The 12,229-nt window shown below is 58.9% G+C and overlaps 1 protein-coding gene across 1 annotated transcript in view; it reads right to left on the bottom strand.

The window, feature by feature from the left end:
* PDGFRB (platelet-derived growth factor receptor, beta polypeptide) overlaps nt 1-10,765 on the bottom strand; it is a 34,490-nt gene extending 23,725 nt beyond the window's left edge. The window contains exon 1 of the mRNA XM_009322649.1: nt 10,382-10,765. The gene's annotated coding sequence lies outside the window, so the exon portion shown is untranslated. The remainder of the gene's footprint in view (nt 1-10,381) is intronic.
* Between the last annotated feature and the right edge of the window lie 1,464 nt (nt 10,766-12,229).

Raw genomic sequence — 12,229 nt, 5'->3', positions numbered from 1 at the left:
CAGGAGTGCACCCGGCGGCTGCTCCTCCTCTGGATGCCGGGAGCGGAGAGCGGCGTTTGCAGGCGAGACAAGGGAGAGCTGAGCCAGCTCCGGGGCTGTCGGGTTTCCCAGCTCACTGCTGTGCTGGTGAAAGGAAAGCGTCCCATAGCTGGCAGGGGCCAGGCACTGCTGAAAGCCTGTTCACACATCTCCGGCCTTGTGTTTTTGCAGTGTGTTGCGTGGGGCGATGGGATAAATGGGGGCCCCCCGACATCCCTGAGCAGCAGCAGCATTGTGCACAGGGCACCCCAGGCTCTGATGGCTCGCGGAGCCACACTCTCACAGACAGGACACAGGCAAGAAGGCCAAAGCAGAGAGGTCAAACAGCAGGGCCAAGGCCACGCAGCAGGACCACGGGTGTGCCAGGACCAAGATTCAAGTCTCATGATTCCCCGTCTCATGACTTCACAGCTTCTCCAGAGCAGCCCACTCCCGTTTCTCCTGCATCTGAAATCTGATGACAGCTGAGCTTTCTCCTCTGCCTCCTCTCCCACTCCCCCGCTCGCTGCTGTGAGCGGTGGCCGGGGGCTGATGCCTCTCTGGTTGATGAACTTGGACAGGAATTTCTGCAGCAGGAGCAAGGCTACGCCCAGGGTTTTGGATACAAGGAAGAGCCGTATCCAGTCTCTGCTGGGGATGGTCCCACCTTTATTTAGGGAGGACCATTCCTTCAGCCATCTCTGCCACTCCTCCCACCTCGTAGTGCCTTGCTAAGGAGCTCAAGCATCACCAAACCTTATTGATTTATTACCGTCCCCCCACTCCAGACCTATCTCTTGTTTAAGGATGCTAGTAAGCCAAAGATGCCTTTGCTAATGCCCAAAATATGCTGTGTGGGCTCAGTCTTGACTATTCTTGGGTAACAAGGCAAGAATTTCCTTTGACTTTGCTCGGCGTGCCCTGCCACACCTCTGAGCCCCCTTCCCTCTGCGCTTTCTCCCAGCATGTGTACGGTGCAGTGCTCCTGGCAGAGCATCTCAGCACCCATGCCAGCCACTGCTGGCACGAGCATCGCATGGCACTGCCCACCCCCAAGCACGGATCACATGGGACGGGACTATTTCCAGCCCTGCAAATGCCTTAAACCATGGGAGATCTACACAGAGAGGCATCCACGCCAAGGAGGCCCTCCCAGTCCACTGCCCTCCTCCCGAGCGTGCCTAGACCACCTTTCTCGCCTCTCCTCCACAACCACTAATGCCCTCCGGAGAACCAGTATGGGGGTCCTGCAAGCACCCCCAGAGCTGTAGGAGCTGGGGGAGCTGGGAACCAGCCTGGTGCACAGGGAAGGGGATGGCTCGGCGTGCCAGGGAGGGGGAGAGCAGCCACGACTGCCCTGACAGCCACCTTGGAAGGAGCTCTGGTGCCTACAGACCATCGATCAACAGCAAGGGGATGTGCTGTCTGCTGGAAATCAGGGTACACAGCCGCCTCTCAGCAAATCCCATTTACATTTCCAGGGGCAATTCCTGCATCCATTGCCCCACGTTGCCTTTCTCCCCTGGCTGTGCTCCCCTTGCCTGAGCCTCCCCGCTCCTGCGACGTTGGGCAGAGGTGCTGGCTGCCATCCCAGCCCGCGAGGGCATCTGGGCTGACGGCAGCACGACCGTGGCAAAGGAAGGAGCGGAGAAGCGAAGCCAGGCCTCTCACACAGCCGCCAGTCCTTTCTCTTCCTCTGGCTTTCTATTTCTAGCCCCTTGTCTTGCTGGGGCTGTGCTTCCAGGCGCTCCCGCGATGCTCGCTGGCCCCGCCGTCCTGCCAAGCAGGCCAGGGACATCTGGTGCAAATTAGCGGGAAGTAAAATATACTTTATTTCTTCTTTGTCTAAGTGCATCTGAGTCATTAAGTGAGATCATGGGTGCCCGTATGCAATAAAAAAAGCCCCATATGGATCCCATGATCAATGCTGCTTGCAGCCAGGGAGCGAGGGCTTCTCCTGGCCGGGGGAGCACCGTCCCCCACTTTTGAAGGCAAAAAGCTCCCCAAGCAAAGGCTGGTAACCCCTGAAACCCAAGCCTTGCTTGTCCAGCAGTGAAACTCTTTGGCTTGTCCTGTTTTCCTCTGCCACCCTCCCCCCAGCCTCTGCGACTGCTTCTTTCCCACCCTTTAATCTAAATAAAGCTGAGCGGGTTTTTTTTTTTCCTTGGCTGGAACCGTCCGGAGTTGCAACATCTTTCCTCTGGGGTCCCTCGGCTCCCATGACACCGCGTTTACTCACAGGCCAGATTATCATCACAGAGCCCTTTTTCTTTTTCCCAGCACATGGCTAGAATTACGCAGAGCACACACATGGGGAGCCTGTCGTCCCAAGGCCCATAAACAGCTGCTGATAAAATGCAGAGGTAGGAAATCTGAAACCAGGCTGCGGAGCAGAGGGGCTGGGGAGTCCCCGGGGTCCCACAGGCCATCCCTGCCCAAGGGATGAACTCCTGGGGGCAAAACCCCCCTTGTGTTTCCACCTGCCGGTGCCAGGGGGGTTCTCAGGCTTTACCCAGGCTTTACCCAGGCGCTGGTGAGACCAAGGGATGCTGAGAGCCCTGGGTGCCTACTTGCAACATGCCTGGGTTCGGGGTTTTCTTTTAGTCATGCAGACGTGAGGTTTTGCAAGCACTCACAGGCAGCGTTGCAAATGCCCGAACCCTCTGAGCACTTTTGTCAGAGCTCCTTCGTCTGTGAATACATGATTAAAGCCACAACAACAAGCTCTCTAGGAGATGGTCAAAGCATGGGCAGATGCCACCTTTGGGGCAGTATGAGCTCAGGGAAACTGTGCCCATACGCAGGCACAGCTCTCCTGCCTGCCTCTGCTGCAGAGAGCAGGGCTGGTGCGACTGGAGCCCCTGCCCAGAACCCCAGACCCTGGTCCCCAGCTTCGGTGGTGCCTGGAGAAGGGGGTTGCATGGAAATGAGGACGCTGGTCCTGCAGCAGACAGCAGGACACGAGCTAGCACAGCCAGCCTCCTCTGAGACAGCCACGGGCTATCGCGGGCTTTGACAGCATCTGTCAGAAAGCCGAAAATGAGGACCGTGACCCCAAAGCAGGGAGGGAGGCTGCTGGGGAGGATGACAAGTCCACGTTGAGCCTCGGCAGTGTGATTCGGCAGCCCTGGGGTCAGACATGTGAGGAATGGGGTGGGGTGGTGAGCCCCACGCAGCCTGGTTTCGGCTGCAGCCATCCTCCCTCTCTGAGCATGCAGGGACCGCGACGTCCATGCACGCGATCCAGCAAACCTCCAGCCATGGGCTCTCCACAACGCATCACTGTGAGGAGCTGGCATGGGGGACGTGGGACCACGGCGAGCCCTGCTCTCTCACCCCTAATCCCCCCCCACTTTCCCCCCTCCGTTTTAAGCCCATGGGAGACAGAGGAAACGAGTGACCTATTTAGTGCAAGTTCAAAATAAAACGAAACATCTGTTTGGAGAGATGCCAGCATTATAAATAATCCCCCAGCCCCGAGTGTTGGTATTCATGGCCCTTTCGGCTGCGCATGCTCCCCCGCTTCCGCTTTCGGAGGAAAGGCCGGGCCCCGGGGCCGGCGGGGCTGCTCCCCGGAGCCTGCAAGCTTGGCTGGGGCTGTGGGAAAACCCTGGGCGAGGACCAGGACTCACCTGGGGCCGGGAAAGGAGGTATGGGGACGTTGGGAGGAACGGCTGCCACGTGCCGGCCAAGGCCGATGCGGTGCCTGGCTGCCCCTTGCTGCATATTCCGCCCCTCGCCCTGGCCGAATCCTGCCCACCTTAGTCTCCCTAGGGCAGCCGGTGGGTGCCAGGGCCATGGTGACGCTGGGGCTGGCCTGTGGTGGTGCTGGGGCTGGCCCGTGGTGGTGCTGGGATTGGTCTGTGGTGGTGCTGGGGGCTGGCCAGCGTTCTGGAGCACAGCCCTGAAGTCTGGCATTGTGGACGACTGGGGATGCTCACGCCGGGTGTGTGAGCATGTGAGCAATGCGAGTTATGAACGTGGCTGCAGAGCACCCAAACCACGGGCCGGGACCTACACAGCTCCCTGCATCACCTCGCCGCTGGCCCCGGGAAGAGGCAGCTCCAACTGAGTAGCAAAGCCTCGGGGCTGGCCGGTAGCAGCTGCTCTCTGGCCCCTCTATCCCCAAACTGGAATATTTGGGGGTCCCAGCTCCCAAGCATGTGGGTCTGGATGGGGCAGGCCTCTCCGAGCAGAGCCCATCCGCTCACTTGATGCTTTTCCCCACCACTGGCAGAGCGGAGAGGGGAAACAGGAGATGTGGTAGCAAGGGCTGGGCACCATCCCGGCTACTCATCCCATGCCCTGCCACCCCCAGGGCTTTCCTCACTCTCGTGCCGCTGCTGCCAGAAAGCCGCGTCCGCCTTCCCGCAGCGATTCAAGGGGAGCACTTTGCTGAGGTATACGCGAGGGGGAAAACAGTCCCCAGCACGTCGGTGTCTCCATCACCCGCTCGCGATCTCTGAGGGTGGCTGCTATGGTGGGGCCAGGGCCGGGGCCAAAGGTCCCGGCTGGCTCTAATTAACCACTAATCATCAGCTGCGAGGGGAGGGCGATGGAGGCAAGAGAAGAAATAGAGCCATCTTCCTCTCCTCTTTCCCCTAGCAGGATGCAGGGGCTTTGCGAAGCCCTGGGAGCAGCCAGAGTGTTGTGGGCTCTCCAGCTCCATGTCCCAGCATGGGACATGGGCAGCCTGATCCTCTGAAAACTTCTGTGAAACACGGATCTGCTGGGGAGGAGGAGATAATCTGCGTGGATGCATCGGCTCTTCTCTTCTCGGCTGCCTGTGAGGGACCCGAGCTTAATCGCTTTGTTCTGGGGTTTTAGGCTCTCGTGGCTGGGATTAGGCACTCACCAGCTCTGCGGTCAGGGCACCCTTCACCCATCCGTAGGACGTGAGAGGAGCCTGGCACCGTGGCCAGGGTGGGAGAGGATGGGGCCAGCCAGCGCTGGGGTGTGAAGGGCAGAGGCTGCTTTCAGAGGGGGGTTGTGTTTGATTTGGCCCTGCTACTTCTGGGTCCCTGAGAGGGAGAAAATGCAGCTGCTGGTGCAGCTCTTAGTGCCAGGGACTGATCCTGCCCCCTCCTCTATGAGCCCACCCACGGGACAGGAAAACCGGGCTGGTGGCACCCAGTGCCAGGACCTGAGAGACAGCCGAACCGGAGTGCTGGGGGCAGCCACCCTCACCCTGTGCCTCCCCCCCGCCCGCTGACAAGCTGGGGTCAGATCCCCAGCAGGCAATTGCATGGGATGAGGGGCTGGCCCCCACCTCCTTATAACAAGAGAACCTGGGGGCAGTGATGGAGCTTTTTGGGGTTGGGGGGCACAGAAAGCCAAGCACATCCCCTGTGCAACTGCAGGTTGCACAAGGGATGCCTCCCTCTCGGATAACCTCTTCCTACGTGCTCTGGGCAGGCGGCACGAGCCATGCTTGCCATCCTGCACACAGGGTCCTTTATAACCTCCAGCGGTTCCTCTGCCCTCAGTCACGGATCAAAAATCAGTTCTCTGCAAACAGCTCCTGCCCCCAAAACCCCACGGATCCTCTGGAGGAGAAGCCGAGGCAGGGCTCAGTGCCGGGGCTGGCAGCTGCCAGCACCCCCTGCCTTCCCCTGAGCACAGCTTTAAAATGGGCACCGAGTCCTGCTCCCCGCACCCGGAGTTTGGCTCCCTGAATCAGACCATATTCTCCCAAACAGCTCCCAGTCTGGAGAGGGAAACTTGGCAGCTGCCTGCGGGGAGAGAGGAGGGGACCCCTCTCGCGATGCCGGCAGCGCTCAGCCCCGAGGAAAGCAGGGTTTCTGTTCTGCAACCATTTGCTCAGCAAAGGCTGAAACCGAGGTGACTTACAGTTTGCGAGCGGAGAATGCGCTTTCAGAGAGCGGGGCTCGAAATGGTGTATTTTCTGCTGGCCCCAGTTCAGACAAACCCACAAGCAAACATATTTTTTTGTATAAATAAGACAGTGTGTCTCGCCAGTTAAAGCAATTCAAACATGAATGTAGCAATTTAATTGGTGCCAATTACTGTGTCTTGGTAGCATTAAGATTTCAGTCACAGACTCTTTTGCATGGTAGACGGGCCAGAAGGGGGAAGGCGGAGGGACCGGCAGGATGGGGCCTCGCACCGAGGGGTGCACTTGCCTGTTGCCTGCCTGTCTCCTGCCTGCTTTGGGACCCTCGTCCTCTAAAGCAGCCCTGGTGCTGCCCGTGGGTCATGCTGAGAAGGTACCTCTTACTCCATCCGTCTCCTGGTTTGCAGCCTGGGGTTTGACAGCCAGCGCAGTGCCCTGGTTACATCCCTGCACTCTCCAATCCTTCCCTGCTCCTGGACCCCACAGCCTGCTGTGAGCCCCATCACGCACCGGCTCTTGCTGAGCCTGGGGAAGAGCATAGGATGGGTGTTAGTGGAGACCTGGAGAGATAAGCAGGTGCCCCTGCAGGCATGCCTCGGAGAGGACGAGTCCATCCATGGGTGCAGGACATACACCACTTGCACTACACCAACATGGCTTTCCTGGCAGCAGCCTTTCTGTGGGAGCTTTTGTGAGCTCCCTGCTCCCTGCACGGGCTCTCCACACTGTGGTCCTCTGGCTCTGTGAGTCGGTGGTTGCAGGAGAAGGGTACAAACACAGACCAGGGCATGCCACAGCCTGTGTCCCAGGTGTGCACCCAGGGACGATGGAAAAGCAGGGTGAGAGGGGCAGCGCATCACTGTACGTCTCCTCCTACCAGGCTGGGTGGGTGATGGACCTGTGGGACCCCCTTGCTCAGCGCATGACCCATCCCAGCACCCCTCTGTGCATCCCTGGCACGTGTCCCTGTCCCTGTCCTGGCTGGGTCTGCTCAGTGTCCCCCATGGTGCCGGGAGAGCGCTGTACTTCCAGGAGGAGGCTTCCTGGCGGAAGCAGAGAAGAGCAGAGGTGTGCTTGGCTTGGGGAACCTAATTAGGCAACTGGGGAGCGGAGGAGGGGAAACAGCCACCCCTAAACCAAGCCTCGTTATGTCAAATTTGCCTGGTGGAGCGGAAGGAGCCTCCTGGAGCTGCTCCAGCCTCTCAGGAAACAATACCCAGTCTATACCCTCCCCTCGCAGCTCTTCTGCAGGGGATTTCTTTCCCTTGGTTGAAGTACAAACAAACAAACTCCACGAAGTGTTCGGCCCGGATCCTCCCTGGCAGTGATAGGATGCATCCAGCCAGCCTCAAGCCCGCACAGTCCCCAGCTCCCTCCAGCTCTGGGCCAAAGGCAGCCCCCGCTGCCAACACCAGCAGCTGTGCTCCCACGGGATTCGGCCACCACACGGCTCCTCCGCTCCCTGCCCTTTGCTGCTGCATCCCGGGAAGACGCTTTGCAGGAGCCTGACCCTAGGAACACCACTGCAATCCCATCACGCTTCAGCATGGCATCCGACAGCAGGGCCAGAGGGACCTCGGTGACCGCTGGGTCCCAGGGTGAAGCCGGGAACAGAAGTCCCTGCCTGGGCCCTCTGGCAGTGGCTGGTCACACCTGTCCATCATTCGGGTGATGCTGTGGCCAGCCAACATGGTCTCTTCTTGCACAGCATCGTTCTCGAAGCTAGAGAGCATTTCTTAATCTCAGCTTTCCTCTGGTGCTCACTAAGACAATTTCGTTTTGCCCTAGTCCTGGAGAAGGGCTCAGTGCTCTCCTCTTCCTAACAGGGTTGTTTCTGAACGCTTTGGAAATCCTGTCACAGACCCATCAAAAATGAGGCTGAAAGAGATCATTGGGTCCTTGCTCTGCTGCAGTGCCCGCATCTCCCCAGCCAGAGGTGTGCCCAACATCTCCTTTGAAACCTGTGGGGCTGAAGGTGCCCAACCCCATGTCTTTAAACCTACAGACGTTTCCCCTAAAAGCTAACTTTTTTCTTTGCAGTGACCTTTCCCGTGCATGAAGACCGTGTGCTACCTCCCCACAACACCCAGTGATGAACTAGCCCCATCAGCGCCTCTCCCAGTCCTCTGCAGCCTCTTCTGGGCTTCTGATCACCCTCCCTGCTCTCCCTGAGCCTTTCCACTCCGAGTGCATCCCCGCTGAAGCGCTCGGCATCACTTGCTGGGGAGGACCCACTCCCTCCACCCTGCCTGTTCGCGCTGCCTCCAGTCATGCGCCTTTCAGCACATCCCATGGGAAGAGCTGCAGGTTTCCCTGCACCACGCTGCAATCCGGTTTGTGTCCGCTATAGCCCCCAGATCCTTTCCCACCATACAAGCTGCCTGGGCTGTTAGCTCCCAAGATCATGCACAGCCATTTAATATTTCCTTCCTAATGGCAACATGTTGTCACAGCTTGCTATTGCCTGGTTGATGCCAGACTCCTCCCGGAGCCCTTGGCATCCTCCTGCGCTCCGATCTGCCCGCACACGGGCTGCCCACCCAGCTTGGTGCCAGCCCAGAGTTTAGTACGTGCGCTCATCCATCGCCCAGATGGTTAATGTAGAGATTGCAGAGGACCAAGCCCAGGCCAGAGCCCTGCGGGACCCCACTGGAGACGCCCAGGACTTTGGACGACAAGCCATGGCTAACTTCTCCCAGACTGCAGCATTACAGCTGGCCGTGCTTGTGTTCAGGCTGTGCTCCCCGTTCAGACCACAGGCACCCTGAACCCCTAGCCCTGTGCAGGGACGCGGGAGATGAGCCGAGGGCAGGTAATCTGGTGGCTGCGGTCCCTCCGCCTGCTCCTTCAGCAAGGACCCTCCGTGTTGTTGAGCTGGAGGAAGGGACAGCTGGTTTTAGGGAGAGAGAAAAGCCCTTTGTGTCCTGCAAATGGGTCGCTGTGACTTGATGCTTGTCCAAAACACTGACCCCTCTTGATGCACCGGCTGACTCGAGGGGTGTTTCCTGGACACAGGGACACTGCCCGGGATTGGTGACTGCCACCAGCGCCACAGCACACCCCAGCCTGGGTGACATCAATGCCAAGGAGTGACTTAAAGCCTCATGTCAGACCGTGCCCAGGGCTGGCTGCCAACTGGGATGGCTACCTGGCGGCTCCCCCTCAAAGCCAGCCCAGCACGTGCCCCCTGCCAGGCAGAGCGGCATCTTTGCCACTGGCTCTGGCTGCCTGAACGAAATGTGCCCCTTTCCCGAGAGCACGGGGTACACAGGCATCTTGTCCTGCAGGGTGTTGAGGGGGAAATGACCCTTCAACCAGCCCCTCAGTGGTCCCTGGGGGGCACTGGGACTCAACACTGCTGATCCTTGTCATCGATGGGAGACCCTCTGAAAAGATTTGGGACTGCCAAGCCCCTGCAAACAGGGTTTGCACGCCAAACCAACTGCTTTTAGCTATTCACCCACTGCTTTAGCAGGAGCCCCAGGTGCTCTGGGACAAGGATGGAGCAGCACAACATCCCTTTCCACCACAAGTCCTGCTTTCAAAGTCTCCCTGTTGGCAGGCGAGTGCAGCAGCTGGATGCTCTGAGCCCACAGTGGTCCCAGTGTGGGCACCAAAGCCCCGCAGGTCATGCAACCCCCTGTCCCCGGGCCGTTGGGGCTGCCTGAGTCAGCACAGCTTCACTCCAGACCAGCTGCAGCCTGTTGGAGGCCCTCAGCTCCTGGGCTCTTGGGACAGCAGAGCGGTTGCCCACATCCATGCCTAGAGGGGTTTTACCAGGCTCTCCCACCTCTAGTACCCAGCACGCCAGGGTGCAGGCCCTGAGCAGGGCTTGCAGATGTCCTTCTCCACCTTGGCCTGGCCCAGGGGGACAGGAGTCCCGCCAAGGGCACAGACCGAAGCGGCGTGGTCCTAGGAGCACCCTGCATTTAGGGATGACCGTGGATGTGTTCGTTCGGCCTAACACTGCGGCGATGCTGCTCTGCAGTGGGACACACTCACGCCTCTAAAAGATGTCTCACTGGGGACGACGAGCAGCCCCTTCCCCACACACACCCCAGCCCTCCCACAGCCGCTGGGCTGGGAGAGCCAGGGTAACCCCCTGATCCAGGGAGGGACCGAGAGCTCCCCAGGGAGAAGCAGAGATCCCCTGGGTCCCGCTCCCGCTGCAGCAGGGTCCCCTCTCCTGCCCTACAGCCACAGTGTCCCCTTGGCTCCCCGCAGTCATCCCAGCTCAGGACCTGGCGAGAGCTGACAGGACGGCTATTCCTGCAGGGTGCCGCAGAGCTCGGCCACTCTCCACCAAACACCACCTCCCCAGGGCTTGGCAGGGCGTTTTGGGGTGCCAGCCCCTTGCAGGGGAGCAAAGCCCCTTCCAGAGCAACTGGGCTGGCTCGGGAAGAGGGTCCTTGGGGTCCGTACCACCTCCAGCGTGAGGTTTCCCGGCCGGAGAGCCGGAGCAGAGTGGGAGGGCAAGCCGGCACCCGGGTGGGCAACGCGAGGACTTACCTTGGGCAGGGTCCCACCGGGCAAGCGCTTGTGCCGCACGTCCCACAGGCGCTGGCCGCCCCGAAATTCCTTCCTCTCCTCCTCCGCACTCTTTATCTGCTGCCTGCCGAGGCTCTCCCTGCCCTCCCAGCCTTCCCCAGCTGGCAAGGCTTTTCCACTTAAAGGAGAAAGAAAGGGAAGGCAAGAAATGAAGTGGAGGGGAGGAGGGGAAAAAAAATTAAAATAAAATCAAAAGGAGAGGCAAGGCTGTGCCAGGGCTGGGCTGCAGCCAAGCTCTCGCTCTGCTCCTCTAGTGCATCTCAGCAGCGCCCTGGGCAGCCCCCAGCCCACCTGGGAGGGGGTCTGGCCACCTCGGGCCCCAGCATGGAGCAAAGCCCCTGGCCGAGGGATGTGCACGCGTGTGTGTGTGCGTGTATAAATAAAAGAGACCTCGGGAGGAGGAGAAGGGGGGAGGCTGCCTCGCCAATGAGGAGCGGAGTCCCTCCGACTTCCTCCCTCCACCCTCTGCGGGGACCCTTTGCAGAGCAAAACCTGCGATTAAAGCCCAGCAGACGAGTGCGATGGGGGGAAAACAAATTTAAAAAAAGGAGGAGAAGCCAAAGTGGCTGCAAGGAGAGGGGAGTTTTGCCGCAGGCTGCCGATGAGGGGGAGCGGCGAGGGCCCGGCTAACGGGAAACAAAAGGAGCCCGGACCAGCCTGGCTCTCGCCTCCTTAAACCGGAGGGAAGGAGCTGCTCTCTCCCTGTGTCTGCTTTCAATTCTGGCCTTTTTCCCTGTTTTCTTTCTCTTTTCTTTTCTTTTTTTTCCCTCAAGCCCCCCCCTCCCGTTTTCTTTTTTTTTTTTTTCCCCCTTTTCTCAGGATATGAGGGGATGTTTAGAAAATCCGCTGCCCACGCCAGCAGCTGACTCATGTTTTTCGGGGACCGCCAACGCACCCTCCCAGTCCTTTTTTTTTTTGGATCGGGGAATAAAAGGTCTTGTGCAACTGGGATGCTGTCGCAGAGGGTGGGTTTGGTTGGGGACTCGGGGCCGTTTGGGCTGCCGAGGGACGTGGAGCTGGGAGAGGCGTCAGGAGTTTCCACCTCGGCCATGCCGTCATCTCATATGTCCTGCACCCCTCCTGCCCCGGGGGGGTGGAAGCCAGCTGATGGACCTGCTTTAAATCCTCCCTACACCTTGATGAGTTCAAATAAAGTTTCTGAGATTGTCTCAATAGGCAAAACATTATCGTTTGTCCAAAAGGGGATTTTTTTTGCAATTTGTTTCAGCACTATAACAAGGTGCAGAAGCTCTTTGGATCAAAACTGTCTTTTGACCCATCATTTCCCGCCACCATTTCCATCTTGGGGATGTGCTTTTGTCTGATCCAAACAAGAAAAACTGCAAAAATGCACTGGCTATCCTGAAAAAGGAGACTCCCCTGAAAAGATACCTTTATATCTTTCTTTTTTTTCCTTTCCAAGAATGAAAAAGCCCTTCCCATAAAGACAACACCACTGAAATCTGTGTTCCTTGCTTGTTTGCAAGGCAGACTCATCCTCTCCTGCCTCGCTAATGAACGCCTGCACAATGGGCATGGCTAATGATTCCCGGGCTGGATGAGCCGGAGAGATTGCCGTTTATCACCCGTTATCTCGGTGTTTTCTTTGCACCGACGAAAAACCAAAAGGGAAGGTCTTTATTCTGTGCAGCCGCGGAGGGCGAGGAGAGCCGGGCTGCGGCACCCCCGGTTATCCGCAGGCAATGAGCGGCACTTTGCAGAGGGCTCGCGTGCCGGCTCCATGCCTGGCAGGGTCTGGCAGCCGGGCAGGTACAGCCGCGGACAGGGTAGGGGAGATGCCTGGGCAGG

Source organism: Pygoscelis adeliae, unplaced genomic scaffold, assembly GCF_000699105.1.
Source record: "Pygoscelis adeliae isolate BGI_AS28 unplaced genomic scaffold, ASM69910v1 Scaffold34, whole genome shotgun sequence".
NCBI classification, from domain to species: Eukaryota; Metazoa; Chordata; class Aves; order Sphenisciformes; family Spheniscidae; genus Pygoscelis; species Pygoscelis adeliae.
Note: the sequence above shows the minus strand (reverse complement) of the source record. Positions and strands in the feature narration are given on the sequence as shown.